General features: G+C 28.8%; 1 protein-coding gene across 1 annotated transcript in view; it reads left to right on the top strand.

Moving 5' to 3' along the window:
* Positions 1-21,093, top strand: part of LOC107453431 (adhesion molecule nephrin) — a 278,090-nt gene that overhangs the window by 20,871 nt on the left and 236,126 nt on the right. Inside the window, exon 2 of the mRNA XM_087166005.1 lies at positions 20,661-20,854. The gene's annotated coding sequence lies outside the window, so the exon portion shown is untranslated. The remainder of the gene's footprint in view (positions 1-20,660; positions 20,855-21,093) is intronic.

The raw sequence follows: 21,093 nt of genomic DNA, 5'->3' as shown, positions 1-21,093 counted from the left end.
CCAGTACTAGAAAAGAAAATAAATACCTTATTTTAAAAGTTATTATATTACTTATTAACAATTTTTGACAGTCGTGCACTTGTTACAATTGTCCCCTATTGCGGGGTCGATTGTAACAGTTCATAAATTCAACTAAAACATAGTTAATTATACATATTATCATAGTTGTGATATATTTTTTTATTGATCAAAATAGTGGTGATATTTTAGGAGTAAAAATAATAATGAGCAGAGACCTAAAGGGTTAAACTTTAAGCGGTTAAAAATTTTAATTTTTGCTGTGAAAGGTGACATAAAATAATGCACATGCAACATAATATAAATGATATAAGAGACTATTGGTGGTTCTTAAAGTGTTAAGTAATGGTTTGTAAACATTAGATTATTTATTTTCAGCTGTTACAATCGTTCCTAAGACGCCATTTCAGCTCCATTAGTTAAAAACAATGCTAGTTAATTAACAAAACTAATCTTTTTTTTGAATTGTTAATTAAGGTGTCCACTTACATATTCGGTTAATAATTTTTATTTGTTTAAACAAAATTACTTTGCTACAATATAATATTCTAATACCAAAAAAAGTACTTACGTAGCGTGAAAATATCTTTTGTGATGTAACTCTTTCAAAAGTACATAAAAATGGTTGCCAGCAGGAGTGTACATGTAGATTTATTAAATACACATTGTGCGCCACCTAGGAACCAAATGTAGAACTCGACACTCGACATTTTTGCTCTGTTACAATCGTATCCTGTTACAATTTACCCCACTCTCCCCTATAATGTTTTTATTATTAAATATTTTTTTATTTGACTTTAATCATCAACATTTTTCACTCCCCAATTTGTCCTTAAGTATAATGATCCTTTTGTATTTAACAACAGTCTTCTACTTTCTTTTCTTTTTTTATTTATTTAATTATTTTTCATTTTTATTCATTTTTTCAAAAATATTATCACAATAAATTTGTATGGTTTAAATTAAGACAGATTAAAACTCATATTGAGGAAGACTAGTTTGCTTAGCAATAAACTATACCTGTTCCATTTCAACCCTTTTCGGATTTTAAACATTGAATAGTTTAGCAGATTGAATATATTTTCTCTGAGCAAACATATCTTTTAAATTCAGAGTTTAACTCAGTAAGACGGATTTCCTTAAACCGCTTAGAATGCAGATTAAATATTTGCGAAATCACTATTGTTATAAAACAAGAATGGACTGGAAAGGCTTCAGAAATAAGGAGTTCACGGTTAATATTTCTTTGAAGCGCAACTGTATTGGTAAATATATTCCAATACATCGGGCAATACAATAAATTTTGTGAAATGGAGATATGCCAAATCAATATTGCTTTTATAGTGCTGACGTAATAAGAATTTAGAAAATACAATCTGTCGAAGGTGAACAAACTAAATAAAATCGATTTTTCAGCAGTGAAATTTTATCGCTTGGAAATGACAAACAGTGGTCGTTAAATAACGTTATTTTGCCCGGGCAAACTTTTCACGATGCATATCTTTCGTGGAAAAGAAGCTTTTGTAAATAAGGGCAATATTTGGAATTTATTTTGTGTTGGAATGAAAGAAAGATTCTATTCAGTATTTATTGTCTGAAACTTGGGTTTCATTAATCTTTTATTAAATACCAGCATGTATGGTCTGCATTCAAATCGATAGAGTAAACATTAAAGATTAAGAAGCATTGCTTTAGTATAGAATTTTTAAAATGTATATCTTTCCTTTTACACGATTTTAGATTTTCCTTCACAGATGACGATGTAACCGATATAAAAAAGAAGGCTACAACTGTTTAAACAGCTTGTATCCTATTTAATATTTCTTAATTTGAAGACAATATATATTATTAGTATTACAATATATATTATTAGAAAGCAATATATATTTAGTATTTTTTTTAAAAAAAGGGGATAAACTAAAAAAAAAAAAAAAAAAAAAAACTTCTTTTCGTTTGTCTGCTCTCCTCATCTGACGTAATTCGAGATTAGCTATTTTTAACAGCTTATACTCTATTTAATTTTTCTTGGTTTGCTGTGATGTAAAATGCATAAACTTACTACTCATATATGGTTACTTTTTGGAGAATCCAAATCTGCAATAAGAAATAGAGGCCAGCGGCTCACTTCTCCCCCAGTAGGTGGGGTGAGATGTGTTTTTTTCTGTAAATAAAGTGTTTTTTTAAAAAAATATGTTTTTTTCTCCACTCTTTTGATCCAATTTAAATTCCCGATATATATACACAAGCATGTTATATATATATATATATATATATATATATATATATATATATATATATATATATATATATATATATATATATATATATATATATATATATATATATATATATATATATATATATATATATATATATATATATATATATATATATATATATATATATATATATATATATATATATATATATATTTAAATAACTCTAAAATCCATTCTCATTTAATAAGTATAAAAGCTTTTAAAGTTAAAAAAATTAATTGGTTTTAAAATAAAAAGGCATTTAAATATTTATCTGTTTCGTATTACTGTATCCTAAAATGCTTTAATATAAATGTTTCTGCAATTTAATGAATTGAATTACAATAAACTATTTCCTTTTAAGAAATATTCCTAAATTCCTAAGTAAATGATAAATCTTTGAAAACTCTTAGATCACATTGCTTAGAGACAATTTGAAAGCATTCAATTAGAAGAACTTTCGTTGAATTTTTATCAAAAGATATCATACAAAAGTTATTCCAGTTTAATGGGCTCGAAATTCCAATTCAAAAGCAATTAAAAGATTCTGTTGCGTATATCTTCGCTTTGCATTAAATTTGAAAATTGTTTCTTGAAATTGGAGGCGAAAGTAAGCTTTAAGTTAATAAATATCCGTTTCTGAATTAGTAATCATTCTTAACTGTTAGGATTTGATTTTATTTAAAAGAAAAAAAGATTTAAAAATTTCTCATTTAAGAATATTGCATTAAAAAATGGAAATTTAATATTTATATCTGAAAATAGTAAGTTTAGAGGTATTTGTTCTTAATTTTTTTCTAATGTTTATTATATCCATTGTTGCTTTTTATACAGCTTTTTCAGCAATAAAATATTTCGATTCCCTTAGCAAAATTCTCGAGATATAGCAAAATACGCAAAAAAAAAAATTAAGTGTTCTGAATTTTTGATTGCTCTCTTAACCAAAACTTTGGGATCATATTTCTAAGATTGCAACTATTCCCCCTCTTTTTTTAGAGTAACTAGCCTAAATCCTTTGAAAGAAAAGCATTGCTTTTCAGAGAAATTTATTAAGAGAAAAAAATTTTTCGCGTCAGACTTCGTAACTTAGAATGGCCAATAAATGCAATTAATTAAAATCCATTACGTACCATAAAGTAACAAACGTCGACCCTTAAGTCTGAACCCTATTACTAGAAGATCCAATCGAAGATAAAAAGTTATTCAAATTGTTCCATTTTGTTTATTTTTTTTTTGTTCTGTGCAGCAAAGATAGTTAAGGCTAAACTTAAATTTTTAAAATTTTAAAGAATGCAAATTTCATATTTGGAATCGATTAATAGATTTTTTTGCCATACTAATGATATGGGACGAGAGGGAAGTAAAATTTTAGATAAAAGCAGATATCTGTTTTGTAATTATTCTGAAATCGTGTTATAGTGTTTAGGTTTAATCTCATTCAAAAACAAAAATAAATCAGTTTGAATTAAAAAGAATTGCCACAGAACAGTTATGTTTAAAAGAAATAACTTTCGAATTTGCATTTCAATTACAGTAAGACCTCGATTATCCGAGCTAATTGGGACCGCTAGTACCTCGGATATCGGAAATCTCGGTTAATAGAAACCATGCATAAAAACCCTCCGTGCTTGCGAATTTAACTACTTTTAAGGTAAAAAACAATAGAACGCGTCTTAAATGATAAAAATAAACATATATGAACTTATGTTTCACAGCTAAAACGATTTAAAAAGGAAATTAACTCTAGCAGTAAATTTTAAAAAGTAAAATGGAATTTTTTTTTAAGTATACTTAGTTAAATATCGAAAGACGCATATTCAAAAATAACACGAATCTCATGAAAATACAACGACCCGAACAACAACGAACTCAAATATGGGCAATTTTTTCCAAGCTCATTTTAGAAAGGAGGTAAAAAAAATAAAATTAGACTTCGTTATTGCCTCGGTTAACAGAAACCGCGGTTAATCAAAGCTCGGTTAATCGAGGTTCTACTGTACATTTTCTTGAAGGTTTTACATATTTTACTATTTTTTGAGTTTATTCAACATCTGGAAATGTTGTAATGGAATTATTTTCTTAAGTAATTTCACTTTTTGCATAGTGATGTTTTCCTAAGAATTTTACGAATTAATCCAGGATGTTAATTTAATAATTTTAATTCTGCCTTTTACAAAATTCGGTTTTTATTCGTTCGAGTCGGATTTGACGAGAGACAAATTTTGAATTAATAGGCACTAGGTTTATGAAAAGCACAAGGAATCATTGCTCAATACTGACTACATTTCCACCATAGTAAAACTACCTCGAAGTTCAACAAAGAAGTTTACAGAGATAGTTTATGTATTAAATACAGCTAAGTAATCATTTTGAAGAATGCCATTACTTTTTATATAAATTCTGAAATTCCTTTTGTCAAAATCCATATTTTAGTGAACAGATGAGTCAGTGCAAAATTATTTTGCCTCATTTTCAAGATAACAAGCTTTACCTATAAAGTGGGTTATCCCATAGCATGAATAATTGAATAAATAAAAGAGAGAAAAGGACGATTGTATTGATTTCTGAAATATAATTTGTAACCATACAGTTTCATTGGAACATTTTTTATAAATCTGATTATACGTTGCTAAAACTGCAATATGTTAATAATAAAGTTTCCGTAGCGATTACTGTGAAATCTGTATTGTAAATATCAATAATTCCAAACAAAAACAACTTCATAGTTGTTTCATAACGCATAAAAATACTTGAGAAAAAATGAAATCTTATTCATTTGTTAGTTTCTGATTTACTTTTCAGAAGCTTCTTATGTATGTTCGTATGTGTTTAAAAATTCGGGGGATTCGGTCTGGTGAAGTCTGAACTTTTATATAAAATTTTTCTAAACAACATACTGAGTCCTACAGAGATCCGAAACAGAAGCGTAAATATATGGTATCCAGTCTTCGGAAATAAGAATAGGAAAAGTAAATTAAGTATTTTAAAGTGATTTATTTAAGTTTCACTATATAGATCCGCAAAACGGACTATTGGCGATGGTCTAGGAACTTCTTTGCTAAGATCCGAAGATATGCCATCCCAATTCAGATATTCTGCAGAAGGAATTTCGCCCTTATTTGCATAGCCTAAGGAAGTTTGAAAGAAGTCTCAAGGATGAACCACTTTAACGTGGTAATTTTGATGACGGATACCAAGAGCACTTGATCCCGTCCGTGGCAGATCAAAGTGGTCACCCAACAGCTCAATGACCGTTACCGGTGATGCGTGACTTCAATGATCTACTGGGAACCGTACTTAATGCCATCTACACCGAGCTTCCGCTGATCATATCCTGGGCTGTCTTGGTCTTCCCTGGAGAGACATCTACTCTATTCCTCTTTTGGTCTTCGATTTCATTCTGGCCAACTGGTTCATAGATCTGGTCTGACTTCGTCAGGCCAGAAGAGGATAAGCAACAACTGGGAACCATGCCCCATGTGTAGTTAAATGCAGGAAAAAGGTTACTTGATAAGGCACGTCAGTAGTTTATAATAATAAAATATCAATAACTCAAAGCACGTCGTATGTAAATAATAAGATAATCTTTTATCAAATTAAATATACGTTTCTCTATTTTTTTAATTTTTGAAGTATTTTTTTAATTAGCTCGAGTGTGATATATCGAGTAGATGTTTTATCTGAAATTAGCATTGACCTTAAGAAAAGAAAAATTTAGTTTTATGCTTTATTGAGGTGAGGTTTAATAAATATTTTAAACTGTAATAGAAAAGGAAGCCTAAAATAAACTAAAGTTTATGTTTCTGGTAGAACGATGTTATAAATTTTAATTATTTATTACTGCAAATCAATATATATTAAAATTCTAAAATATTATTAAAAAAGGACATTGAAGGAAGTGTACTTAATAGAAAATATTTGATGACATTTCTAATTCATTTTATTTTGTGCTCTGTATTAATTGAATAAAATATCGACAACTATTTCACAACTAAAAACTTTTATAATAAAATTTATTACGCTTTTATTGCTAACTCAAATCAATAACTGTCTCCAAAGAAGTAATTTCCAATTTTCTGAGACAATAATATTTCGTGAATAGATAAATAATTGCATTTGCAAAATGAAATCATTTTTCAGCTATTATTACATACGAGAACAAGACGACGCATTTTTCTAAGAATTACCATTGGAATCAAAATTCATTATGTCAACTGTTTTGCAAGTATAAAGTAAGAAACAGACGAAATTCTTTTCATTTCGCGACAAATTTAGTTTGGTTGGATGCGTTAATATTAATAAGTCTTCGACTCTATTCTGATTATTTCAATTTTTTGCTTATATGAATATAACTAGTTGTGCAAATCTAATTACGAATAACAGTCCTCACAAAATCTTTACAACACCATGAAATTGATTATCTTAGTTGGAAATAATGGCAAATTATCCATATTGTGGGAAATGTTTCGTATTTAATTAAATTATGTTTGCCCTGCATTTAGAATAGGGCATAATGTTCTTAATTACGCCAAATTATTTTGTTGAACACAATGAATTCGAAAGTTAAACATATTTTTGTAAATTCTTTGCACGTCTCTCATGGAAGAATGGGTGCTTAGTAGATTAAGAAAAGTGAGGATAAACCGCTAGAGGTAATTATTAACGCTCTGATTGAAAACAATCTTAATTTAGACATAGCATTTTACATTAATGTACCTCAAAGTAATATTTTAAATGCATCACCTATGATTGAGATGGCATGTATAATCGATTGATAGAAGACAATTATTTATATTAAGGTTTTAATGTGAAGACAGAAAAAAAAGCAGGTAAAAGTATACACATACACACAATTATTATTACTGCCATAAAATTTGGAAATAACGTAAAATTAAAAGAAAAATATATTATTTTAAAATGTACGCAAATACACAAGTGAAACAAATCTTTAAAAATATTTTTATAAATTTATTCGGTTCATATATCTATTCCTAAATAACATAGTTTTTTTCGAATTCAGATTATTAAAGTTATCAAAAATTTTTGCTAATTAGAGAAACTTGATTGTAAGGTATATAATTTAAACGTCATTGGGAAATTTGCAATTTTACATAACAAAATAAAAAATTTGAGCGAAATCGGTTGACTAATTCCTGAGAATGGAAATTTTGAAGAAACAGTTTATTAAATTAAAAGATGTGATCCGTTTTTTTGGAACACCGTGCATTAATTCTTATAATAAAATTAATTTATAAATGAAACGTTAATGTAGCGCAGGCAGGATATTAAGATGATTTCAAACTAGGTTTAATTGAAAGGAAATAGATAAAAATTATACGTTAAAAAATCTATCACTTAATACAGTTCTTGGAGATACAAAAATGACAATGTAATTATCCTTATTGGCACAACTAAAAACAAGTTTTCAAATTTTGTTTATGGCGAATTTTCGTTTCTGTTGTTGAATAAGCATTAAAAGTTACAGCAAACTCTCGCCAGTATTCCAGGTTGTAAACAAGCTACTTCCGATATTTTACTTGGCGTTCATTTAAATTCAAAGCATGCCAACTTTGTTGTTGAAAGTGAGAATAATTCATGTATGGTATATAAGAGTCAGAATTCGGAATAAATTTATTAAATATTAAGTTTTTAAATTACTCAATAATTCGCATATAAAAGTTCAAATTGTGGTTAAAGCAGTGTAAAATGTTCCTTCACACTTTTTTTTTTGGTTTACTATCATATTTGACGCCCGGTGGCTGAGTGGTTCTTCGCGTTCTAGCGCCACAGGTCCTGAGTTCGATCCTCGATCCAGGAAAGGTTGATCAGCCTTTCATCTCTTCTATGGGTCGATAAAATGTGGGGACTAAACACTAAGGATTCCACGTCCGACTCACCACCCTACCGGGTCATATCTGACCCCCTGCACCTCAGAGTCCAAGGTCAAGAAAACTGAGATAGACACAGTGAGCCTTGGTCCTCTATGGGCAGTCGTGCCACTGAGTTTTAACATCATATTCGAATAGATATTACACTAATTTTGATAGTGTATATTATATTCAGAGGTTTTAAGTTCGATATTAAGTATTGGCCAAACTATTACGTTATTTTTTTTCCATCTAAATAAATTATAACATGAAACTTAACGATTTTATGATATTGAATATACAACGAATATTACACCGGGAAATAACTGGTGCTCATGTTATAAAACTTTGATTTGCTTCAAATTTTAATTTTATCATTTAAAATAAAATCAGGGAAGTATTATACATTCCAGAAAGAGAATTAATTATATTTTTATCAGTGAAACGTTTAGATATATCATATTTTCAATGGTAGATCTAGTGTAAATGCTTTATTGGTGTCTTTCGTGTGAAATCAGTGGCCGCTTAGTTTGGCTATAATCTTCGTTTATTTCTGCTGAAATCCTATTTCTGGTTAACATGACATACTTTAAAGTCTTTGCTTTCACTGAATTTACCTACGGGTTTTTTGTTTACTCATTTTTTGTGTATCTTTTTACGATTGGTTCTTGGTTTATTTACATATATATTCGTCAATTTACAAGTCGCCAAAAATGAGAGGGGCTTCTAATTGTAAACTATTACCTTATTATTCTTTGTTAACTATAGATAATTCATGCCAACAGTGCATTAATGAAGGGATTTCATTCGTCGATTGACAAGACCATTGTTAGAAAATTATCTATAATGTGAAGAGAGAAAACTTGCCTCGGCAACATGCAATCAGGTCGGGTCCTCTGGGAAAACAACCTTATTTTCCTCAAAAAGAGCTTTTACAGCCAAATATATGACATTTGTGCTAAATATCAAATCATGTCTGTTATTTTTTTCAAAATATGAAGCAACAAATAAAAATTTAATGTCTAATGGAACAACTGCTATGAATAATTTCAATTCTAGCAGTTATTGTAATGATTAAAAAATTACAATGTAGTTATAGAGTTGAAAAACCAACCGTTATGAAAATAAATCAACCGTTACAATAATTTATAAATTGTTTAGTTAATAAATTTTGCTGTTGATATTTCAAAATAACTCTTTGGTCGCGAGAATAGATTTTAAATTTCCAGACAATAGTGATTACAATATTAAACAAAGTTAGTTTATTTTACAATCTGAGCCATTGTTTCCTTAACAACATCATAAATGCGCGTTTATATTTTATACTAAGTAAACGTGAAGATGTCTAAGTTATTGTTAAGCCATTATCATGTTTGAATTGAAGTTTGATACTACACACATTAAATCAATGTTTGTTAATTTGTTATGAATGTTCTGTAGGTGGAAAAAAATGCAGTACAGACAGCATAGGTTCACTTGAAAGTATATACTATTCTTCTATGTACAGTCCGCAAAGAAAAAAACGAATCACCCTGAATAACTTTCGTTCTAATGATCGGATTTTCACGAACTAAGTGTCAATCTTAATGGCTCCTGGGGGTGACCTCAAATATGCTAATTAATTACTCTAACTATTAATTAATATACTAAATCAGACACAAAAACGTACTTTCTCTGAATAAACATATAATTTTTCTTACATATTTGGAATCTAGACACTTGAATTAGGGGGGGGGGTAGACAAAATTTAAAAAAAATTGGGTCGCAATAAAGGTTTATATATTTGGCGATAGTCCAGAAAACCGCCAAAAAAAGTCGCCTGCGCAAATAAATATTTTAAAATAACCCATTGACTAATTCAAAAGAGGAACGCTTAATTTTACTAGGTTGCTAGGCAACCATGCTATGACTGTAAAAAAATTAAAATAATGTTTTGTGATTGAACAGAGAGGTTTAATTCATTCTTAATAGAAAATATCTCGAAGTTTCTAGGCAATAGAAAATTTTTAACCTGTTTTCTGTCTAAAAAGCAAAAACAAATATTTTTTAATGTCCTTTGAAAAGAAAATTTGAATCGATTTATAAATTATTTATGATTTTCTAAGTTCTTAGAATTTTTTTATAATTTTATAATTTTATTATAAAATTATAAAATTATCTCTTTTTTATTATAAAATTATAAAATTACCTCTTTTATAATTTTTTTCCATTTATTGAAAAAAAAATTCTTTGTTGTTAAGAATGACTATGTGAAAAATAAATTTTTAATGCATTTTTTGCAAAAATTGCTGAATTTAAGATTGGTTTTTTCCCCAATCAAATTTCTGAAAATCATCAAGTATAAAAAATGCAATGCAAATAAATTACGAATTTTGTGTTTTTTCTTCTTCATAAAATGGAATTTTATTTTAGTTTCCAATTAAGTATTTAGTAAAAGCAATTATATTTGCAAAAAAATTTTAAACCTAAATGACTGATTATTAATTATAAATGTCTAATTACTAGAATTTCGCGCAATAAAAATGTATCTAAATAGTTCTAGGGACAAAACTTAAATAGTTATTAATTTGTTACAAGCAGTAATTAAAGTAATAACTTGTTTTTTATAAGCAGATGATAAATTTTATTATTAAAGCATACGATATTTTTGGTTACGAAAAGAGAAACAAAACGTACTTACTCTAAAGAACAATATCTTTTTTTACGACGAAGTTTTGATTTTCGCTTCGCAAAATATGCAGGGGGGGATACCCTCAACTCTCTTATTTCGTTTTTAATTCAGCTGTATTAGAATAAGAAAGAGTATTAATTCTCTATGATATAACTAAAGTGTTGACAGATCATATGAATGATGATATAGGTCATGATGATACTAAATTATTATTAGACAGCTGATTAATGCTTGACACTCTGTTAAACAATATAGTTAAGTTCTATATTAAGACATGGGTCAGGTTCTGATGAAATGGATCATTAACGATTATACGTTATACCTGCAATGTTCTTGGAGAAGCACGATTGGGGCACAGTAGACCTTAAAGGATACCAAGGTTTATATTCCAAATATTTTGATCATTATAAATTTTTTGTGAAAGTCTGTTTTATATGCATCTTAAGAAAATATTCTTTAAAGTTATTATATTATATTTTTAATTTAATATTTCATTTCTGTTTTTTTTTGTCATAATATTTGCATTATATTTTTTTCAAAATTCGCATATTTAGGTCGTAATAGTAATTAAGAATTATGGCATATCTCATCAAAAACTTATTTAACTTGATTTATCGGATTTTGCTATTTGACATAAAAAGGCGATTCAGTATATAGGCTATAAAATTGAAGAGGTAGGAAACTTCATACAGGTGAAAGATGGTATATTAGCCTGTGTGTATGGGTTTGAACTGTCAGTGCATTTCAAATCACAATTCCATTTAGATAAATCATGATGATTTTGTTTTCTTACAATTATTGTCAATTACTGCATACAGATAGAGCCAATTTTTTTAACTCAATTGTGTTTTTTATTTATCATTATTTTATTTGACGTTTAATGTCTAGCTTGTCAATTTAGTTTTCAATATATAAAACAGCTATATGACAATGGTGATGATCGCCTTTATTAGCATATAGTGGTAGTTGAAAAACTCAGCATGGATTTTCTTGGCCGTTACCAACACATCTTTATTATGGATGTAGTAAAATGATAGTTTCTAAGAATTAATAAAAATCGCTTAAGTGAAAAATTGATTTATTAAGCAAAGAATTTGTAAAAATTAAAAATGGCTATATATAAAGTTACAAATCATAAAAAAAAATCCCTTAAAGGGATCAAGAAAACACATTCTCAATATTGAGAAGTTTTGTTAGCAAGAATAATAAAGATATTCAACGATCGGATTTGGGAGGGCCCGTAAAAGGCACTCCCAGTCGCCACAAATTTTGAAATTGAAAGTGAATGTATTTATTCCCAACGGACACAGGAGAAGCATGGATGGAAGATCCAAGATTGGCGAATTATCAAAATATAACATAGCCAAAACAAAGCCAACCCTGCATTATTAATATTACGTTTGTAAATACTTTGGCGATTAGGAGTCACCAACAAAAATGTGGGAATTATTACAACCATGCAACTGAAACAAACAAGAAAAAGAATCAAAAAGTTAGAAATCTAATCAATCAAAGTTATAAATCAAATCTGAAAGAATCAAAAAGTTATAACTAGATTTTTGTTTTCGATTAGGCTCGGCAGTGATTAATAACTCTGTATTAGTAGTGAAATAAAAAGTTAGCTGTTACATTGATAGATAAGAGAAGAATAAATTATTTTATGTTCGATTAAAAAGATTACTCATTGATTTAATTTAAATAAAATTCGATTCATAAAATATGTTTAAGTAGTAAAAGGCATTTTGAAAGTTAGGAAATGTGCGATGTCAAGTACGGCATAGCATATATATTCCCGCTGGATATGGAAAAAAACTATGTAATGCTAAATGCGGCATGGTAGGCTATTTACAAATATCAAGTAGAACAACCCAAGAAATTGTGTGAAAAAAACACTATTCCTGGTAAGCAGAAACTCGAGAAATCATAAATGATTTAAAAGGCGTAATTTAAGGTCAGAAAATTTCATTTTGAATACTGTAACAATCTTACACCAAACACTTGGGCTTTCATACAGTACAAAAAATAGTTTTACTTTTCGAAAGCACCAATGCTGTCCTCTTTCAAGAAATTCAAGAAACGCAAAGAAGAATATCACCAGTAGGTTGTTTGCTATCTTGAACGATCTGGCGAATGTCTGTTAATATCTTTTACGCTGATATTTATATGAAAAATAAAAATTTGCCGTTAAATTATATACGTATGATTTTAAATGCGAAATACGGATAGTTCAATTTGATTTTTAAACACTGATAACAGTATTAAATGATTTTATAACGTATAATTTGCATCACTTTCCATTCTGTTGAGCCTTGAGAGCATGTGTATTAATATTCTCTCTGTACTACGAGCACTTTAGACCTTCAAAATCATTTTAATTTAAAAAAATAGTGTATATATATGCATTCTAAATTATTGGCTTTTACTTTCTGCTGTACTGTAAAAATAACTTAATCTACTTTTGTACACATCATATCTTAGTGTAATTATACTCTAATTATGTTACTGAGAGACAAAGATAGTGCCGGCTAATTGACACCAAGTGGTGTAAAAGAACATTGTTGTAGTGAAACACTGGATTCAATAATTATACTGTTAGGATGTGGTTATAGTTATGGATGTCGTTTCACTTCATCATTTCAGTGCAAAATAGTTGTCACTATTTTTAACATTGAGATACATAATTTTTTTTACAGTGCAAAATCACTCTTAAGCGTTCACTTGATTGATGATTGCTAGCTTTTAGTATTACTGAGTACCAAAACTGGTGGAAGTTACTTTATACTAAAAGCAGTGTAACGGAACATTTCTGGTTTTTACTACGTCAAGAACTATCTTTGGTATTTTGATTACGCTAAGAATTTCGTTTCAGAACCACTTTTTTGGTGTAAAATAGTGCCAGTTTTTTTTGAATAAAAACACTAAAATATTTTGCAGTTTTCGAAGCTATCTTAGAATGTTGCATAACACTTCTCACGGGACAATCTAAGAAAAATATCATCAATCATTCATCATTTGGCTATTTCTCAGTATATGTTTTCTAATATTTTAAATGTGCTAATAAAATTGGACAGTCAAAGAAACAATCGTAACGGTTACTAATTAAGTGTAAACTTATGAAGAATTTTAAATTTGGTGCCTCTCTAAAATATTATTTAATTACAAATCTGCAGATGAAATGGTTTTCTTTCAAGCTAAAGACAGTAAAATGCAATAAGCATTTTTGTTTAATGATGATGTAATGGTTTTTATACCAGTCATAATCAAATCTATACTATTTACGGTGCAATGCTTAACTATTAATACTGATAGCCAAAACTTTAGGTATTTGTTTTATTCATTATTTGGGTCAAAGGATAGTAATTTTGGATGCTATTTTCATGGTCCAAAGAATACTAAACGAGCTCGTACACATACGATATCCTTCCAAAACTATTGAAATGCGTTTCGAACGTGTAGAAACAATTTCTAGGTGCCATTGAATGGAACGATCGAAAAGTTTATGCGCACTCAAACGGAAAATGCTTCATAACCGCTGAACCAAGTTATCATCGAAATTAATTTCCAGTGTAGCATGCCGCTTTCGCTTCCAAAAGACCACCATTTCTATTAAATAGATCGCCAATCTTTCACCATTCTGATCGTTTCTAATCGCCCCGGAGAGTTGGCAATCGTCTCATTCACCGTTTTACTCATTCCGAAAAGGAATAAGGTGCTTTTGGCTTAAATTTTAGTGTGGTGGGGAATTTATTGATCCGGCCTTATGGAGGCATAGAGTAATGAAAGGAAAAGATTAATTCCTTCAAAGTGTGATATACAAGATAGCTCGCAGTTTAAGTGCCCTCATCAGAGAATTTTGACTATATTTGTGAGAAAATTACGGCTTATTGAAAGTTTTGTGTGTTTTGTCAAATGTTGTAGCTGGACTTTTATCCAAACTTTCGCTTTAACCATTTCGTTAGAACGAGGTGAAAAATTTCAAACTAGGCAGTTATTATAAGTATAAAGACAATTTAAGTTTAAAAAAGAAATAATTCAGGTTGGTCAACAAATCGATTATAATTTGCTAAAAAAATTTAAGTAGCACTATTAGATATTGGTTGATTCATTTCAAAAGAATTGCCATGAAATTTGACAAATGCGTGGTAGTTTACTACCTTTTGACATTTTGAGACATACGAATTTGACTTTTACCGATAGAGCTGGTTGTCCTATCAAAAGAGTTAGATTCTTAGGACGAACAGTAATATTTTCAATTTAAGCTGTTAACTATTATTATGGCCTTTTTCTTCACTTGCTTCTAATAAAAGAATATCAATTTTAGTAACTAGTATCGAATTCTGTTCACCTTATGTTAAATTCTTCTGAGAGACAAATGTTTATTCTGAAACATTGAAAAAATTTAATGAAGAAAGACGAAAAAGAAATGTCTGGCCAATGATTTAAAGTTTCATGACGTATTAAAATTCAACCTTCAAGGTACGGGGGACATCTTTAAAAAGTAGAAAAATTCTGCGATGCAGAAATTTTGATGTATACTAATTATTTATAAAAACAAGAAACATAAATCAAATTACTTATAACAATACAATTTAATTTTAATTAAGAAAATCCGAAAATCGTCAATTGCCAATCGTCATCTACAAGCAATCAAATGAAATCAATAACTGGACAGTTTAGATGTATAATGTACATTTGACACGCATTTGAAACACAAATAGTATAAAATACCCTTGAAATGCTACTTTCTTCTGAATAGCGCATATTCGAATGCAAATGCTCTATTCAGGGTGTAATGATTTGTATTTTTGATTTATACATATTTTTTATAATAAAAATAAAAACTACACCTTTTTCCAATTTATATAGTTAACCGGATTTAATTTTCTTTACAGTAACAGCCTCCTACGTTAAAGCCCTCAAAAATATTCAATTCTATCTATATATAATGTTACGGACAAAGCTGTCTGCTTTATTAAAGGAGATGTCTAGCTTCCTTTATAGGAAAACGTATACTTTAACCTCTCTGGGTAACAGATGCGCAGTTAAGCAAAAGTATTAATTAAAACTGTTCCAGTCGATATATTTTACTAGAAGGCAAATTCAAGCTTTGCGATGTTTCAAAAAATTTATTAAAACTACGGTGCATTTTCTGTAAATTTGGTTCTTGTTTCAGATAATGTTTCTTCAAAACTGCATGCTGACTGTCGTGTAACAAGAAACGTTATTAATTCTCTGTCAGACAAAAATATCCGGCGTTATTAATTGCTCAAAATATACTGACATTTATTAAAACAGTAATTAACGACAAACATGCACCCTCGCATAAAACAACCTTGTCCCTAGGGATGGACGTTAACAGAATAAACAGTTCTAATAATTCATTAGTTTTGGATCTTGTTCGGAAATTGTTAAGAAAAATATCAGTTTATTTGAGTTACTTGATAGAAACATATTTTTGACGTAACAAATCAAAATAACTGAAAGCAATGCTTTCAAATTAAACTGTTTGTTTCAAATTTCTAATTGTTTAATTAGCTAAAATAATATACTAAATAATAAAAGTATTAAATAGGTTTTAAATTTCATTTCTCTCCTCTTAGTGAAATAGGTTAATATAAATGCGACAAAAAATATTCATACTTTATCGAACGTATGAACTATTAAAAAAAACATGTTTAATGTATTTAAATTTTTCAAAAAACATTTTGTGATTTGGTTGCTGAAGAACGATACAGTAAAACTGAGCGTTCACTTTGGTTTCCTTCTTTAAATCGCTGTTTATATTTGTAAATATTTTGCGGAGCATTTTCTTACAAATTTGTTTAAAAGAGAATCAGCAAATTGTAAATATGACTTTATTGATTTTTTTAAATATATGAACGAATTATTGGTTGATGCATGATTTCGGCTATTTATCTTCACAAATTTATATTTCTGCTCCAACTATCACAATTTCCGGCTTTTTGCAATATGCTGTCTAAGAACAAAACAGCATGTTGTATATGCCTTGTTTATTAATCTCGTTCATTGTTATTCTAACAGAGATAGTGGAATACGCAGGTTCGCTCTAATTAAAGTACATGTATTTAGAATCTGATAAGGAGGAAACTGCCATGTCAATTTTGTTGCAAGTACTACTTAGAGCTGGGTAACTAAGGCCTTAGAAGGAAAAAAAAATTGTCCTCAGAACTAGGGGTTAAAGCGTAGGTGTCAGTTTTTTGGGGGGCTTAAAACTGAAAATGGAGAGGGCTTAGACATACACTAAGAGCAGATAAAAACAATCCTACAAATGTTGCAAGCTCATTGGCGCCTGGCGGTAAGAGAAAAAGAGGGAGGCTGAGACTAACATTGCAAAGATGCATTAAGAAAGATCTTAGTAGAGTGAGATTTACTGGAAAGGAAGAGTAGCCTGGCGTAGCCTGGCATAGACATGAGTATGTGGAGAATTAGACGCGAGGCCTTATGTGCCAGATAATAAGTAAAATCGATACAGCGCATACAAAAAAGCATCTTTTTTATTCCCGCATATAAAAAATTACTTTTTACAAGTATTTTAATAGAGGCGTAGCATTTATATTCTCAATATTGCATTTTGCACTTTGACATTTCAATAATCATATCTAAGTTAAGCACTTATATATTGTATGCACATTTTACGTAGAAGTCATTTCAAGTTTGTTATCAAGTTTGTTGTTTTACAGGAATATATATATCTTTGAAAAGCCCATTTCTTTCAAGCGACCAACAAGCAGAAATTCAACTTTAGTAGGAAAAATTTAAAAAAACTTCATATCTGTGCGAAATAGTTCGCATGCACGATTGAACGGCTACAGATAGCCTCAATAGCTAAAATGTTTTATAAAATACAAATATGGATGTGACTGCAATGTAAATAAAACAATTGATGCCGATTTTCTGTTTCTGCTATGCCTAGTTGACAACATATTTTATAGTGTGGAAAATTAAATACATATTTTAGACCATAATTACAATTATCCTGCAAAGAGTGATTAAATGAAACAAAATATCAATTGTTTGAAATAATTAGAACAAACATATTGCCAAAAATGTGCTTCTTTTAATAAAGGAAAAAAAATCAAAATGAGGCCGATAAATTGAATTTAATATGCATGAATATATGTGTTGTCAGTAAATAAACAAAACAGGAATGAATAAATAAATAAACCTATAACACTAAAAAAATTAAGAGAAAAAGGAATTACAAGCTTTAAAAAATTTCAATTTATCTGAAGACCGAAAGCTAACTATACACTACACTATACACTAAAATATTTTACAATGTGCCAAGTGACGAAAATTCGATCACTTTTTTTTTTCTATCAAAAATCAAATTATCTATCAAAAATAATTTTTTTCTATCAAAAATCAAAATCAAATCAATATATCTACTGCAAATTTGGTCAATTTCTGTTGCGCAATTTTCTTGTTATCGGGCTTTTAATACATCTCTCTTTTATCGCTACCTAAAATAGCTATTAAATAGCTGTTTAAGCTAGCTTAAAACAGCGTTGGTTGAATTACAATTAAATATGTAAAAGAAAATTCTGAAGAGTACGTACCAAATAGCGCAAGCGCAACTGGACAGTTTGAGGAGAAATTCTAAAAATTTCCGAGATGAAAATTTAAAAAAAAAATCTTCATATATTCTTTTTCAGGAAAAGGTCTTTTGTAAACTGCTTTTTATGTATATTGCGTGAAAAACTTTAATTTACAATTTTCTTCAGTTTTGCTGGTCGAAGGCTGATAAGAATAAAAAAAAGCTCCACTCGAAAAGAATGATTTATTTATCTTAATTGATCTGAGCTTTTAAAAAACGTGCTCTCGCGTTCCCTATCCTGCTTTAGAAAAAAATTATCTAATCTTTTACAAACTGTCGTAGTGTTTTTTACAATAAATTTTTTTCCTCAACAAAACCCACACAGCATATATTTTTTTTTAACTTTCTCAAAAGAAAGAGCTAAAAGTCGAGGGCACTTAGTCAAACTTCAAGAAGTCATTCTCTTAATCGAATTTCGAAAGCTATTTTGCATTCTTAAACATATTTCAAATCGACTAAGATAGCTCAGAGCTAGACATCTTTCAAGTGTTTACAATTTTAGCAATTAGCTTCACAGTTATTTTACAGGAAATTAATTTTAAAAAAAGCAAGGATTTTGAGCTGAACCCTTTTCATCTAAATCGATTGCTTCTCCAAACTTCAGAAAAATAAATCGATTTGGAGTATAGATGACACTACCAAGATTTGTTCCTTGTTCAACCCTCCTTTCTATGCCTTCCCAACCTTGTCTTTTTCTGGTTTTCCCAGCAGTTGCTACTTTATTGGGTTTTCAGTTTCTCCGGTTTCAATCTCTTGAGTATTTGAAACATGTCTTGACAGGATCTAGCTTGCCAGATTCACACCAGATGCTTTATTTAACTTTTTTTATCATTTACAATGGTTTTTGTTTCCTAAATAATCCGAGACTGTTTGTTATGGTATTTATTATGAAATCCTCTTAAGCTCGAATTTATTCCATTTCTTTTCCGATTCGAATAACTATTATTCTTTGGAGTTTCTTGAGACGCTCTATTTCTCTTTCTTATTATTTTTAGTGTATTGAAAATCAATGTTAGTTTTTCGAAGAGTTCTCAGAAAAGGACAGATATTTCGAAGTATTCTTGAAAAATAGTTACTAAATTTTATTTACATTTGCTCCTATTTATAGCTTATTTAAGTTTCGAAACATTTTTTTATTTCAAGATTTTTAAGAACTTTTTTATAAAGTTTATTATTGTATCAGATAAGAATGGTATAATTGCGGACAAACTCATTTATTTATAAAATTTTTACATTGGTGTACAATTCTAAGAAAATTATTTTTACGCATTGAGAAATAATTCTTAAATTTTCTTAAAAAAATAACAATTAAATTTTATTCATATGGATTCTGATTTAAGGATGTTTTGTTTTTTAATAGGTATAAGCTTTTGAAAGGTAATACCCATTCATTTATTAATTTTTTACGTAACAAAGAGACTCCGCCTACTGCACGCTCTACATCCCAGCCCCAGGTTTCGCTTCTCATTTATATATATATATTTTTCCTAAAAAATTAATCTTCATAAAAAAGGAGATAATTTTGTTTATAAATAAAATTTGTAATTATTTTAATTTTATGTAAAGTGATTTTTTTTAAATATTTTAATCGTTACGGAAGGAATAATTAGCTGGAATTACTACATAAACAACTGTACTTGTAAAAAAAACATTTCAACTTAGGAATACAGAATGTGTGAAATAATAAGAAAACTTTTATGTATTATTATTTGGGAAAATTTTGCTTTCTGAAAGTATATTTAAATCATTTATTAATTATAAAGTAATTTTCTAAGTAACTGAAAAACTCCGTCTTTTACTCTTTCTACTTGCTAACTAGCGGCTTTGATTCCTATTGACATTTCACCCCCTAAAAAGTCAATTTGTTTTCTTTTCTTTTTTTTTTTTTAAATTTTTGACTAAAAAATGTTCATCTCAATTTTACTTAAGGCGAAATTGTTAATATTTTATTCGCTACGGTAAAAACGATTAACTGGAAGAACAATATAATTAACTGTACTTTAAAAACAACTTTCGAATACAGAATGTTTAACACAAAATGACGTGATTCCACTTATAAACAATATATATCATAACCTCGCACAACATAATAGTTCAGATTGGAAATTGTTTTTATCTCTCTTGTGTCTTTCAATTCTTAGAAAATTAGATATGAATGTTAAGAATTATTTCTGGCAGCATACAATATCTTTCGCTTATATATTTATTCATTTTTTGTTAATTTTTAGCATCAAGCGCTGGTTCATTAAATGAAAATCTGAAGAGAAAAGGAATTCTACAACAATACAAAGATAATACAAGTAGTTATTTAACACTTTACTTTGCTTTTTACCATGTTGTTCCAGCTGATCATGTGATCGTCATGCACCAGCCGTAAGCAAAAGTTTAAAAGGAAAAATGTGTTGAAGAAAATCAAAAAAAGGTATTTAAAATTGCAATAATTTCCGAGCAAATTGATTTAAAAAAAAAAGAAAAAAAAAACTATAATTCGTAAAAGAAAATGTCTGATCCAGCACGTCAAATTTTAACTCTTTAATTGCATTTCAGCTAGCTTCAGATCAACGAAAGATATTTTTTCTAAAATAATTGAGCAGACAGAATGGTCAACAAGGCGTTTCTTTAGTATATGTCTCAGGGGATAGAGCTTTCGCATTTTAATGA

This window comes from Parasteatoda tepidariorum, chromosome 6 (genome assembly GCF_982258835.1).
Source record: "Parasteatoda tepidariorum strain Cologne lab strain chromosome 6, Ptep-v5.0, whole genome shotgun sequence".
NCBI lineage: Eukaryota > Metazoa > Arthropoda > Arachnida > Araneae > Theridiidae > Parasteatoda > Parasteatoda tepidariorum.
Note: the sequence above shows the minus strand (reverse complement) of the source record. Positions and strands in the feature narration are given on the sequence as shown.